This window comes from Protopterus annectens, chromosome 14.part0 (genome assembly GCF_019279795.1).
Source record: "Protopterus annectens isolate FY-2018-M chromosome 14.part0, PAN1.0, whole genome shotgun sequence".
Classification (NCBI taxonomy): domain Eukaryota; kingdom Metazoa; phylum Chordata; order Ceratodontiformes; family Protopteridae; genus Protopterus; species Protopterus annectens.
Window position 1 is genome coordinate 515,670,088 of NC_056748.1, and position 12,405 is coordinate 515,682,492.

Below are 12,405 nucleotides of genomic sequence, written 5' to 3' on the forward strand. Positions count from 1 at the left end.
AACTTGGAAAGAGCTCCTCTAGCTGAATAAGCCATGCTGCATGTGCACTCATCCATGCACTCAGCTTCCTTCCTCAGTCTTGGGATTTTGGGAGCTTTTATAGTGAGGGCGGAAGTGGTGGATTTTGGGAGCTTTTATAGTGAGGGCGGAAGTGGTGGATTTTGGGAGCTTTTATAGTGAGGGCAGAAGTGGTGGATTTTGGGAACTTTTATAGTGAGGGCGGAAGTGGTGGATTTTGGGAGTATGGAGAAGGAGTGTGGAAGGGGTGCAGCATCTTTAAAGTAAAATGAGAAACCTGAGCAAAGTAAGACAGTTGACACCTATGTTTTTCATCTACTACACCTCCCCCTACTACTTTAAGCTAGTTATGTGGTTTTATTCTGTTCAAATCATTCCCACCTAATACTGCAAAAAGAACTTCATTTGTATTTTCTCTCTCTTATTCAAAGGATCCAGCCATACATCCACAACCCCTTTTTCCCATTTTGGCACATGGAATCATGGTGTCACTTCAACAGTGACAGTCATCTACAGCCAAGGTTTTCGATGGATCAATAAGAAAAAAACCTTCTTACCTGACTCATCCAAAACAGCAGCTATGAATTTTAAGACCAAGCATAAGCTCTGCAAAATATGTTATCCGTTATAAATCGTCGATCATATCATCACTGATATAAAAATACTTACTCATTTAAATATGTTATCCATTATGAATCGTCGATCATATCATCACTGATATAAAAATACTCATTTAAATATGTTATCCATTATAAATCTTCAATCATATCATCACTGATATAAAAATACTTACTCATTTAAATATGTTATCCATTATGAATCGTCGATCATATCATCACTGATATAAAAATACTTACTCATTTAAATATGTTATCCATTATAAATCTTCGATCATATCATCACTGATATAAAAATACTTACTCATTTAAATATGTTATCCATTATAAATCTTCAATCATATCATCACTGATATAAAAATACTTACTCATTTAAATATGTTATCCATTATGAATCGTCGATCATATCATCATTGATATAAAAATACTCATTTAAATATGTTATCCATTATAAATCTTCAATCATATCATCACTGATATAAAAATACTTACACATTTAAATATGTTATCCATTATAAATCGTCGATCATATCATCACTGATATAAAAATACTCATTTAAATATGTTATCCATTATAAATCTTCGATCATATCATCACTGATATAAAAATACTTACTCATTTAAATATGTTATCCATTATAAATCGTCAATCATATCATCACTGATATAAAAATACTTACTCATTTAAATGTCTCTGTCTTTGGTTAGACCCATTTCTCAACTTCAGTCACTATCTAGACATCACAAGAAAAAAGTTTGCTCACTTCTGCTCTGGGATAACATCTCCCCCTTTCCCTCTAAGGCTTTCAGAGAAGCAATAGGCAAAGATATTCTACTAGTCCAAATAGAATATGGTCTCCCCTCAATAAAGTTTGCTTTAAAACATAACTCCACATGCAGTCAAACAATCACCAATAAAATACGTAGGTTCATCACACTGTCCCCAAAACGTGATCACCATTTTAAAGCATTAGAAAATGCGAAATGGCTTCCTGCCAAACAAAGAACTAACCTTGTATTATGCTTGCAACTAATTAGACTACTATACTACTAAGCAGTCTTTACCTTAGCAGCTAACCTATCCTGTAATCTCTGAAACCAGGGTCACTCAGCACCTACATTACAAACCACGCAAAGCCAAGCCCCTCTGTACAGATTAGCAATCTTCTGTATTAGTTCCCAGACTTTAGGAATCAGTATCATCTTAACTAAAATTCCATGCAAAACTGAAGGACCCAGTGGCATAGTGAATAAGGCATTGGCTGCTGGAGCTAAGGATTGTTGGGTCAAGTCCCACCTAGGTTAATGATTATTTAGCTCTAAAAAATAAATATTGCTCTCACAAAGTAATGCCAAATCCTTTCTAAGACTCTTACCAAAACTGCATTTCAAGTTGAACAAACTATGCAAGAAACCCCCTTATAGTAAGATCTTCAATTCATAGACTGAAGTAACAGGGTGTGATTCTGACTTTGGGTTATTGACTAGACTTAAAAATAACCCATCAGGGAGGTAAGCATGGTATTCACCTGTGAACCTATGGAAACAACCCGTATTATAATTATAACCCATTCAGTCAGTAAGCATACTCATTTAATCAACACACATGCTGCCATGAAGACACTTTCCCCCAGATTCAGCAACCCCTGCATGGTGTGCAGGACTAGTGCAGGAGCTCTAGCAGGCAATATGTCTGCCGTGCGATCCAGGAATATGCTGTAGAGACGTGCTCCTGCACTAGTCCTGTAAGGACTCAGCTCCTGTATACAAATGACCCAATTTGCAGGTGAAATCCATGCAAATGAGGTGAATTTGCAATCCAGGAAGCTGGAGCCCACCGTGCAGGACTAGTGTAATCTGCAGAAATGTACTCGGTTAGTAACTGAGTACATTTCTGCAAACTACAAAACGGAGCCATGACAGCTCCAAATAAAGGGTAGGTATTATGTCGAAAGCATGCCAATGGCCAAATATATGGCCACTGGCATGGAAAACGGTTGCAAAAATAAAAACAATTAACTTTTATTTTTTTTAGCCGATCTCGGCTGTTTAAGCATAGGGCAGCGACGTGCAAACAGGATCGGACAAAAAATAAAATAAAAACCCTAAAATAAACATTCTAACCAAAATCTCTATTTTGCCATTATACTCAATAGTAGGCAAAAGACAACATGGCCAATAAATAGTGGTTGCTAAGCAGGGAGGCTCAGTGTGGGTCCTGTATCTATGCATCAGCAGGCAATCCTATGCAAATGAGGGGAATTATACTGAATCCCAGATTTCCCCTGCATGCTAGTCAGCACCCAACAGTGTAAGAGCAGGAATAGCTTGGTGCAAGCTTACGAGTTAGCTAACATCATAGGGGAGTGTGTCAGGCATACTGTAAGTGGATTGGAGCCGTATGGTTTGGGTTTGCCCTTAGCTCTAAGCAAGGGGGCTGTGTCTGAGGCTGCCTGGCACTTTTACATTGCCTAAGCAGGTGTGCGCGCAGTGCACTGGGTTTTAAAGGAAAAAAAAAAAAAAAAAAAAAAGTAAACCAGGAAATAGCAGCTCTGTGCACATTCCAGCACTGTGTTTGTGCTGCGCACTCCCGGGCTTAAACAGGAAGGTAATAGGAAGGGAAAACTGCAGTAGGAAGTTAATCTAGGAGAACTAGCATAGCTGGCAGGTGAAATGTATCAGAATCAGCCAATTACACAGGCAGCAGACTAGCCCAGCCCAGAACACTACTATAAACTATGCAAACACCTTTCCCTCTGTTATTTCCCCACATACTCTACACCACCGGTGGATACAAGCAGGGGAATTTTAACAAACAAAAACAACAAAATGATAGGGGCTGCAATAGCTATCATACATCAACATGTGGAAGAGGCTGAGGATGGTGAGGATGAGAATGCTTTTGACCAACCCACAGTGAGGAGAAGGATAAGAGTGTACAGACCCAGGGTAACCTACCAGGGGCCACGTGAGCTGGAGATAGTGGAGCGCTATAGGGTGGACAGGGACCTCCTACAGCAAATTGTTGAGCTGTGCCGGCCACGCTTCACACACAGAACTAACAGAGGAGAACCCATCCCAGTGGATACCAAGGTATGTGTAGGCCTAAGAATACTAGCTACATGTACCTTCCAAAGGCCAACTGGGGATATCATGGGATCTCACAAGCATCAGCATCCAGGGTGCTCCACCAGTTCCTGGATGCCATGTCAGCACATGCTGGTGAGCAGGTATATTTCCCCAACACCCGTGAGGCATTGGCCAGCAATATGCATCTCTTACATCAAATAGCAGAATACCCTGAGGTACTGGGTGCTATAGACTGCACGCACATATGCATCAAAGCACCACCTGGTGAGCGAGGTAGGGTTTACATCAACCTCAAGGGCTTCCCCTCCATCAACTGCCAGGTCATGTGCGATGCCCAGGGCATTATAATGAATGTGTGTGCTGGCTGACTTGGAAGCTATCACGATTCCCACATCTGGCATTTGACACAGCTGTACCAAAGATTTGCCACTGGGGACATCCCTTACAGTCACCTAGTGGGAGATGCTGGTTACGCACTGGTACCGTGGCTGATGACACCCATCAGAAATGCACACACACCTGAACAAAAACTCCATAATGAGGCACAAGCACAGACCAGAGTTGTAATAGAGCATGTGTTTGTGATGCTCAAGTCACGGTTCCGGTGCTTGGACACATCCAGTGGAGCCTTGCAGTACTCCCCAGCTACATGTACTCAAATTATCATCGTATGTGCCATGCTACACAATATGATCCTGCGGAAACAGCTGCAGCAGGAACAGCATGGGGCAGGGCCACACAGCCCCCGACCATTGCCAAGGCCTGCACAGGTACAGAGTGACTTGGAGGAGGAAAAACCTGAGCCTGCCCCAGTAGGCAGAAGGAGGCGTGCCCAGTATGCCCTGGTCTTGGCAAAGAGGCAACCCATAGCACATACACTGACACAGAAGGGACCCAGGGAATGACACCACTCTGTGACTCGCACATGCAGTAAAAGGGATGCCAAACATGACACTACCTGTGCTCAACCATGTATAGGGAGTGTACTATGTGCATCTAACACAGGCAGCCCTCCAGCACCATCCTCAATATTGGCACACCCACAAGGTAAGTCACTCTCCTTACCAATTGCCGAATAGAGTAGTATGTGTTGTTACCTGTATCTATGGTATGGATGTGAGCATAAAAGGGAATTGGGTGGCTGAATGGGATGCCAGGAGATAGTAGACACCTATAGTGGCACCATGAGATCTGTAACAAATACTGGTGTCACCACAGTAGTCAGTACTACACATGGTGACAAAACCCACTGCAGGAAATGTGCTGGGCCACATATGTGTCCATGTGACTCATACATGCCAGTCAGGGAGGTTCACATACACAACAACAGTCTCAGCCAGCAGGACAAGTGTAGACAAATACAAACAAAGGCTGTGCTAAGGCCTATGAATGATGGCTATGGGTAACCTCCCCCACAGGCCTGCACAGACAGACTACAGCAGGTCAGGCAGTGGGATGTTATTTATGAAGGGTAGAAAGTCAGAAACTGATATGTAGGTCAATCAAACCTAAGAGCTGTAGTACACTGACATGCCTCTAGTCAGCATGATAGGTTAGAATACAGAATGAAATGGAGTACCTGACATACCAGTACAGTCATAGCAAATGTGTACAAGTGTCAGGTGTGACCCCCGAATCATATGTAAAAATGTAGAAACAGTCAGGTGTGCCCCCCACCAATCCTGTGTAGAAATGTAGAAATAGTCAGGTGTGCCCCCTCCCCCAATCCTGTATAGAAATGTAGAAACAGTCAGGTGTGCAACCCCAGTCCTGTGTAGAGATATAGAAACAGCCAGGTGTGTCCCCCCATCCTGTGTAGAAATGTAGAAACAGTCAGGTGTGCACCCCCAGTCCTGTGTAGAGATATAGAAACAGTCACGTGCCCCCCCCATCCTCTGTAGAAATGTAGAAGCAGTCAGGTGTGCCCCCCTAATCCTGTGTAGAAATGTAGAAACAGTCAGGTGTGCCCCCCCCCAATCCTAAGTAGAAATGTAGTAACAGTCATGTGTGCCCCCAAGCCTATTTATAAATGTAGTAATAGTCTAGTGTGCCCCCCCCAATCTGATGTACACATGTTGTAACAATCAGGTGTGCCCCCCAATCCTAAGTAGAAATGTAGTAACAGTCAGGTGTGCCCCCCCCCAATCCTATTTAGAAATGTAGTAACAGTCTGGTGTGCCCTCCAATCCAATGTACACATTTTGTAACAGTCAGGTGTGCCCCCTCAATCCTACATAGAAATGTAGTAACAGTCAGGTGTGCCCCCTCCTCCAATCCAATGTAGACATATAGTAACATGTATGTGTAGGTATAATACCAGTGGAGCACAGATGACCTGAGGTGGCCAAAGTAGCAGGATAGATTGTAGCATTTGTACAATATGCAGGTATGTGTGTGTTAGGGTGGTGTGTGTTTCATATTGTGAGAGTGGTCAGTATGTATGCATGTTGAGGTTTGACCTGGTGGCCATTGCCCACTACTGCTGATGACAGGGCCACGTCCTCACAACTACAGTGCCAAAGACATATCTCCCTCGTATAACACATGCTAGCAGTAAGCCATTATAAACGTATGGTGGTAATATGTGAAACCATCTGAAAGATGGACATGGCATGACTGTTGGGTTAGATACGCAAGCAGTACACAGGGAAAAGTACCCCAGGCATACAGTATATAATGTGTAACTGTAAAATGGACACACCCTTTGAATTGTATGTACAGGTATGGCTTACATTATCTGGGCTTGTAGTAGGGAATACTGATGTTGTCTGTCTGAACACGTGCAGATCACAAAGGTGATAGGACTGATGTATTGGGAAATGGCTGATGCCCCTGCACAAACCTGCATAACTGGAATTCCCCATGCATATCTGTGAGTCAGATACAAGTAGTGTTCATAGCACACATGCACTCAGCTCACCCAAACACCATCCACAGGTACCTCTTCGGTCTTATCCCTGCTGTTGGGAATGGGTACAATATGACTCCCATCTGTGTATGGCAATAGCAAAAGAAGGCAGCATGCCATGCCAGTGTCCCATGCAGGTGTGTCCCTAGCTGTAAGCAGCACCCTGCTAGCATCCATACCACCTGATCAATACTTATAGAAAGTATTGTCATGAACACCTAGCACACCTACCCTGTCCCCCCAGGGGAATACTTTATGGCAGTCTGGGACTGTAGGACTGACAGAATGAAACAGCCTGCTACAGCTTGCCTGCATCACCACCAAATGGCCTACAGGCCTCTGCCAAAGGCCTGTGTCTCACCCATACTGCCAATGTATGTTATGTCATGGACACCCAAATAACAACATAACATGTCAAAATGTCCACCTCACAAGGATAACAGATGTGAAATAGCCTAGAGGCTGGGGTGCCTATCCATACCCCTACATTTGACATCAAGGCCTGGTGAACAAAGTTAGCAACCCTTGAATTACCCAGAGAACATGCTCAACCTATGTCTCATACACAAACACACTTGCCTAGGCAACAACCGCTATGTTGGTAGTACCTTGCATATTGCCCACAGATAGTAACCATGGTGTGATTGCAGTGGACTACAGAGGGTATGGCACCCTGTCCATCAGAACAATAGGCAAGTGCATGCAGACAGTGCACCTTCACTATGTTCCCCACTGGACACCTGCAACACCTGTGGTGCCATCAGATGTGATCCACAAAGGACATACCATGCCTTAAACACATGTCCTGTATGGACAGATGCCACTGACACCAGGGAATAGCTGTATCATGCTATCAATGTAGGTGCAGGGTCAACCTGCTGTCCATTTCCAGTTCCCACCACATGAAGCCAGGACTGGCACATCTGATGATAATCTGTGTACACAACTTGGGCTAGACACCCCAGGTACAGTTCCACATGTCACTGTACATGCATGTGGGATGTGTGCACATCCCAGACAGCGTACATGTCATGGACTAATGAACACATACATGGCAAGCATTGCACAACAATGGCCACACACAATAGTTACCCAGGTGACTGGATGGTGAATACAGTACCCACCTGTGTGGGCCATTCCAGACACTACTCCCCTGAGCCACACTGCAGACCATTGTCATGTGTCCTGATGCCAAGGTATACCCATCACCTAGCCTTGTATAGCCTTCTGGCACAGTCAACCACAACACACCCGTGAAGCAATGACTAAGCTAGCCCTGCATGGCAGGATAGTGAATCTGGGGGTTTGTTTTGCATTTTGCCCATATGTGGATACATGGTACTAATTATTGCCCATTGAAAGTGCACTCAGTTATTTGTTAGTGGTTGTAAAGTAGATTACAGAAATATTCTTCTCTGGAATTTTATATAAACTTTTGAAAGTAGACAAAATTAACTTGAAAATGGAAATGAAAATAAGCAGCAGTACTTTCTTCCAAGAAAAGGTGAGGCGACATAATGTAGTTAAACAGATAAACGTTTCTGTGTGCTTTACATACACATGTTGCACTACATTTTGGGGGATTGAAACTTGTATATAAAATGGTTTATCTTCCTTAGAATCATTTAGAAAACAATTACATTAAAATGGTACATAGGTTTCTTTTTATAACATATAAAGCATGTTATTTAGTATTTTCATGTTTTCTTTTATTAGACTATTGTCAGATAATAGATGATATTTTAACTTTAAAAACGAATCAGACAGTCAGATCAAATGCTTCACATTTCTTAAGGATTTTTTTTTTATCTTTAATCGTTTAGATTGCATTTTCAGTTTGTGTTCCATAACATATAGTGCAAAGCAATGAGTTGTGCCGTAGTGCTCATTGTGGCATTATAAACTGAAGGAAGAGGTGTGCCAGTTGTTCTGTCTACAGTGACATGGAAAACAACACTGGAGATGTTGTGTTGTAACCATAATGAGTATATTTAGTGGAGTTACTTGATTCTACTGAAGTGAATTCTCTTGAAAAGGAACTTAATGATGGTGTATGCTTTAACATCACAACATTATTTGAAAATTCGACCTAAGCAGTGCCCTCAGACTACTATGGTAGTAGCGTACTTTGATATCCATTGCTGCTGTAGCACTGTAACATATTCTTCCTGGATTTGGACTTAATGCCATTGTATTTGGGCCTGTCACTCCTGCTCTTTTCCTTAAAAATAGGTACAAGGTTAAGGGGAGGTGACAGACACCCTTACAAAAGAACTAGAAAGCAATCTATTTGATGATTTCCCTGTTAAAAATAAACAGTAAACTAGTAATTTCTTTTTCTGCAAAATTCAGACTAAGTGAAGATTTTTTAACAGCAGTACATATTATACATATATTACAGGATTTCCAACAAGAGTATGTCCAATTGCAACATAATTTAAATGAAGAGGATACAGGGACATGGATCCTGAATTGGGTACTGATGTTAACATCGTTAGAAATAACCTAGGTCATCCGTATTTTAGCCAACCAGTTAAATCTTTACAATTTAAAGCTAGAAGAGTGGGTTCACACATGAAGTGCCTAGTGACCTACAGTAATGATAGCAAAAAGGGTCTGTGAAACAATCAGGAGATTTTGGCCAATATTAACAGCAGACGAAAAGATCAAAGATATTGTAGGTGAACACCCGAGATTTTGTTATAAGAACAGAAAGAATCTTAAAGGGCTTGTCTGCCAAAAGGATGGCTTTACTAAACTGGTCGTGTCCAATAGGAGGGGCACCTTTAGATGCCGTCGATGCAAAGCATGTACCTCTATTGATGGTAGGAATATTTTCCTCCATCCAGTCTCCAATCAGCAGTACATTTTTGATGTATTTGCTAAATGCAAAACACAGAATCTGATTTACTTAGCTACCTGTTTGGTTTGCAAGGCCTTTTATGTAGACAAAACTAACCAGCATTTAAAGGATCGTGTTCTACGACATCTACGGGGTATAAGGAATGATGACACTAATAATGTGCTATCGGTGCATATTGCCACATCATAGCTTTAAGTTCCAAGTAATTGAATGTATCCACCAAACAGCAAGAAAAGGAGACTTGGCTAATCGTACAGAAATCAAGGAGATAGAATGGATTGCTAATCTGAGAGCGCACTGTCCCATGGGGTTGAACAGTGTGGTTCTACTCAGACCTATCCTGAAGGCAAGGAGACTGAGTAAAAGTTAACACTGAGTAACACAGATACCTGCTATTCAAGCATATTTTTGATATTAATGCTAAGATGTTTTGGATGGTTGTTTGTTGATTGCTTTCTTACAGGTTATCTTAGATTCTCAGTGATGTTGATTATCAGCTGATAATGGATCACCATACTCCTTTATTATCAACATTCAAAGGGTAGAAGGAAAGGTCTGTCCTTTCCCCCTTTTTTGATGGTCAGTTAGTTAAGACACATTTTTATAGAATTACTGAGGCTTTGATTTACTTTAAGTGCTGTTATTGTTTTGATAGGGTTAATTTATAGTGTTGGATAATTGTTTTATTTTTATTTTTACTTTCATCTATTTATTAAAAATTGGTAGCTGCTCATCGTGCAGCATTTCTCTGTCTGAGGTGCTTGTAATGCTGTATAAGAGCCTATGGTGATTGGTTGATCTTCCTTAAGTTTTGTATGATTGGCCAGTCAATAGACGTAGTTACCTATAGCATAAACGTTTATGCTAGCTATATAAATTCTAAGTTATTGTAAGTTAGATATCTTTTTTGTGTAAGATGTATTCTCTTGTTATTATCTTTGATTCTTACATGCTTTGGATCATTTACCCACTATAACCAAAAGGCCTTGTAGTATTTTGCCGAACAGTGCGGTTTGTAGAGGCACTAGTTTTGGTCGCCATGTCCTGTCATGATTGACAGTTTATTTCTGGAGAACTGCATGTTTAGCTATTCATCTTAGTAGGTTAGTGGCCACCTTTTTGTTGAAGGTGACTTTAAATGGTTATGCTTGTGTTTCGTATTTGCTGTATAGGTCTTAGTGAATGGTGATGTAGCTATCACTTTTATTAATGTGTCTTTTATTGTGATTACTATCGGTCTTTATATGCATCGGGTCATTTTATGGCCCCTAGCTGAGTCTGTGTTCATTGGTTAACATCGCCTGCGGCTAAGACCGATTGGTTCCTTATCTGATAATGTATGTAAGATAGATCGGGTCATTTCATGGCCTTTTAGTTGAGCCTGTGTTTATTGGCTAATATCATTCATGGCACAGATTGATTGGTTCTCCACTTAGCAATGACAGTGGATAGTAGATTGAGTCATTATATTCTTATCTATGTGTGCTTAAGTTTTTATTTTTATATAGTCCTAATTTTGTTTTGTATAGGCTACCTGATGATTGTGTGTAAGTCATAAACAGTAGGCATGTCATTTCATTAAATTAATAATCGTTATTATTTTTATTGACACTTTTGGTAATCGATGAATATCTAATTTTTGAATGTTTAATGTTAAGTTATATGGACATGCTACTCCGCAACTACCTTACCTATTCTATATTTGATATTAGGTAGTTACGAGGGATTTGTAAGTAATGAATGTCGTTTTTTTGCGCACACTGGATTGTACTTTGTTGTCATTACACTTGCTTTTACATGGATTGAAGTGTTTTTTTGTTGTTTCATTGTTTGATGCCCTATGGGGTTATTTGAGTTTGATCTATGTATCAGTTTTCATCGATACGTTGTGTTGCCGCATGCTATAGAATCTATGGTTGATGCTTAGATACTGAAATTGTGTAGTTCTCTAATTGGTTGTTACTCACTAAATAACAAAATGATTGGATAAGCATACGACAGTAAGCATTAGTTCAAGCCTCCAAGAGAGAGACCAATAACAAGCTCTCTCTGCTTTATTCATCTTTTTAGAGTTTAGTGATAGGCTGAACGAATATTGCTGACATCGCATGCGATCTCTGACTCTATGTTTTTGCATGGACATTTGCTGGATAATTTTATGGTTTTATCATCCGAGAAATGAGTTGTGAATCGTGAATAGTCACAAGTTATATGGGGATCTACATCTTTATCTAATGGCTCTAAGTTTTGTCGATCTTTATAGTTACCATTGCTGTTCATTTAGTATATACAAGTTTTGGTAAATGAGGTGTGTTCTTCATTCTTTCTGCTCGTTTGCATTCCACCCCTTACCAGTCATTGGTTTAATGTTCTTTTAATGACAATGATTGGCTTGGAGGCTTTGTGCTCCAACAGCTAACAATGGTTATCTGATTCTATATCTTTGATGCGGAAACTGTTTTGTCTTTGTTTTTATGGCATTGCTATCTAAGTGATAAATTATTACCTAAGCAGGAACTATCATTGGGAATCAAATGAGTTCTATCAATTTTTATATGTATTACTAACCACTTTATATGTATATTTGTATTTAGTTAAATGGAAGTATAACTCCTAATGTTTTAACCCCCACCACCTTTTTTTTCTAACTATTGGTCTACTGTTTTTTAAGTGACCTATTATAGGAGCATATACTAAAGAATGTTTTTTAAGTGACCTATTATAGGACCATATACTGAAGAATGTTTTAGAGAGTAGTAAATGTTTTCTATTGGCTTACAAGTTTTAACTAATTAATGCGATTGGTTGTCACTTGTTTTTAAACTGTTTAGATGATTGCTTTATTACAATCTGAAGAAAGCTATCTTAGCCGAAAGCGCTCATCATTTCTGTTCACTATTTGAATAAAG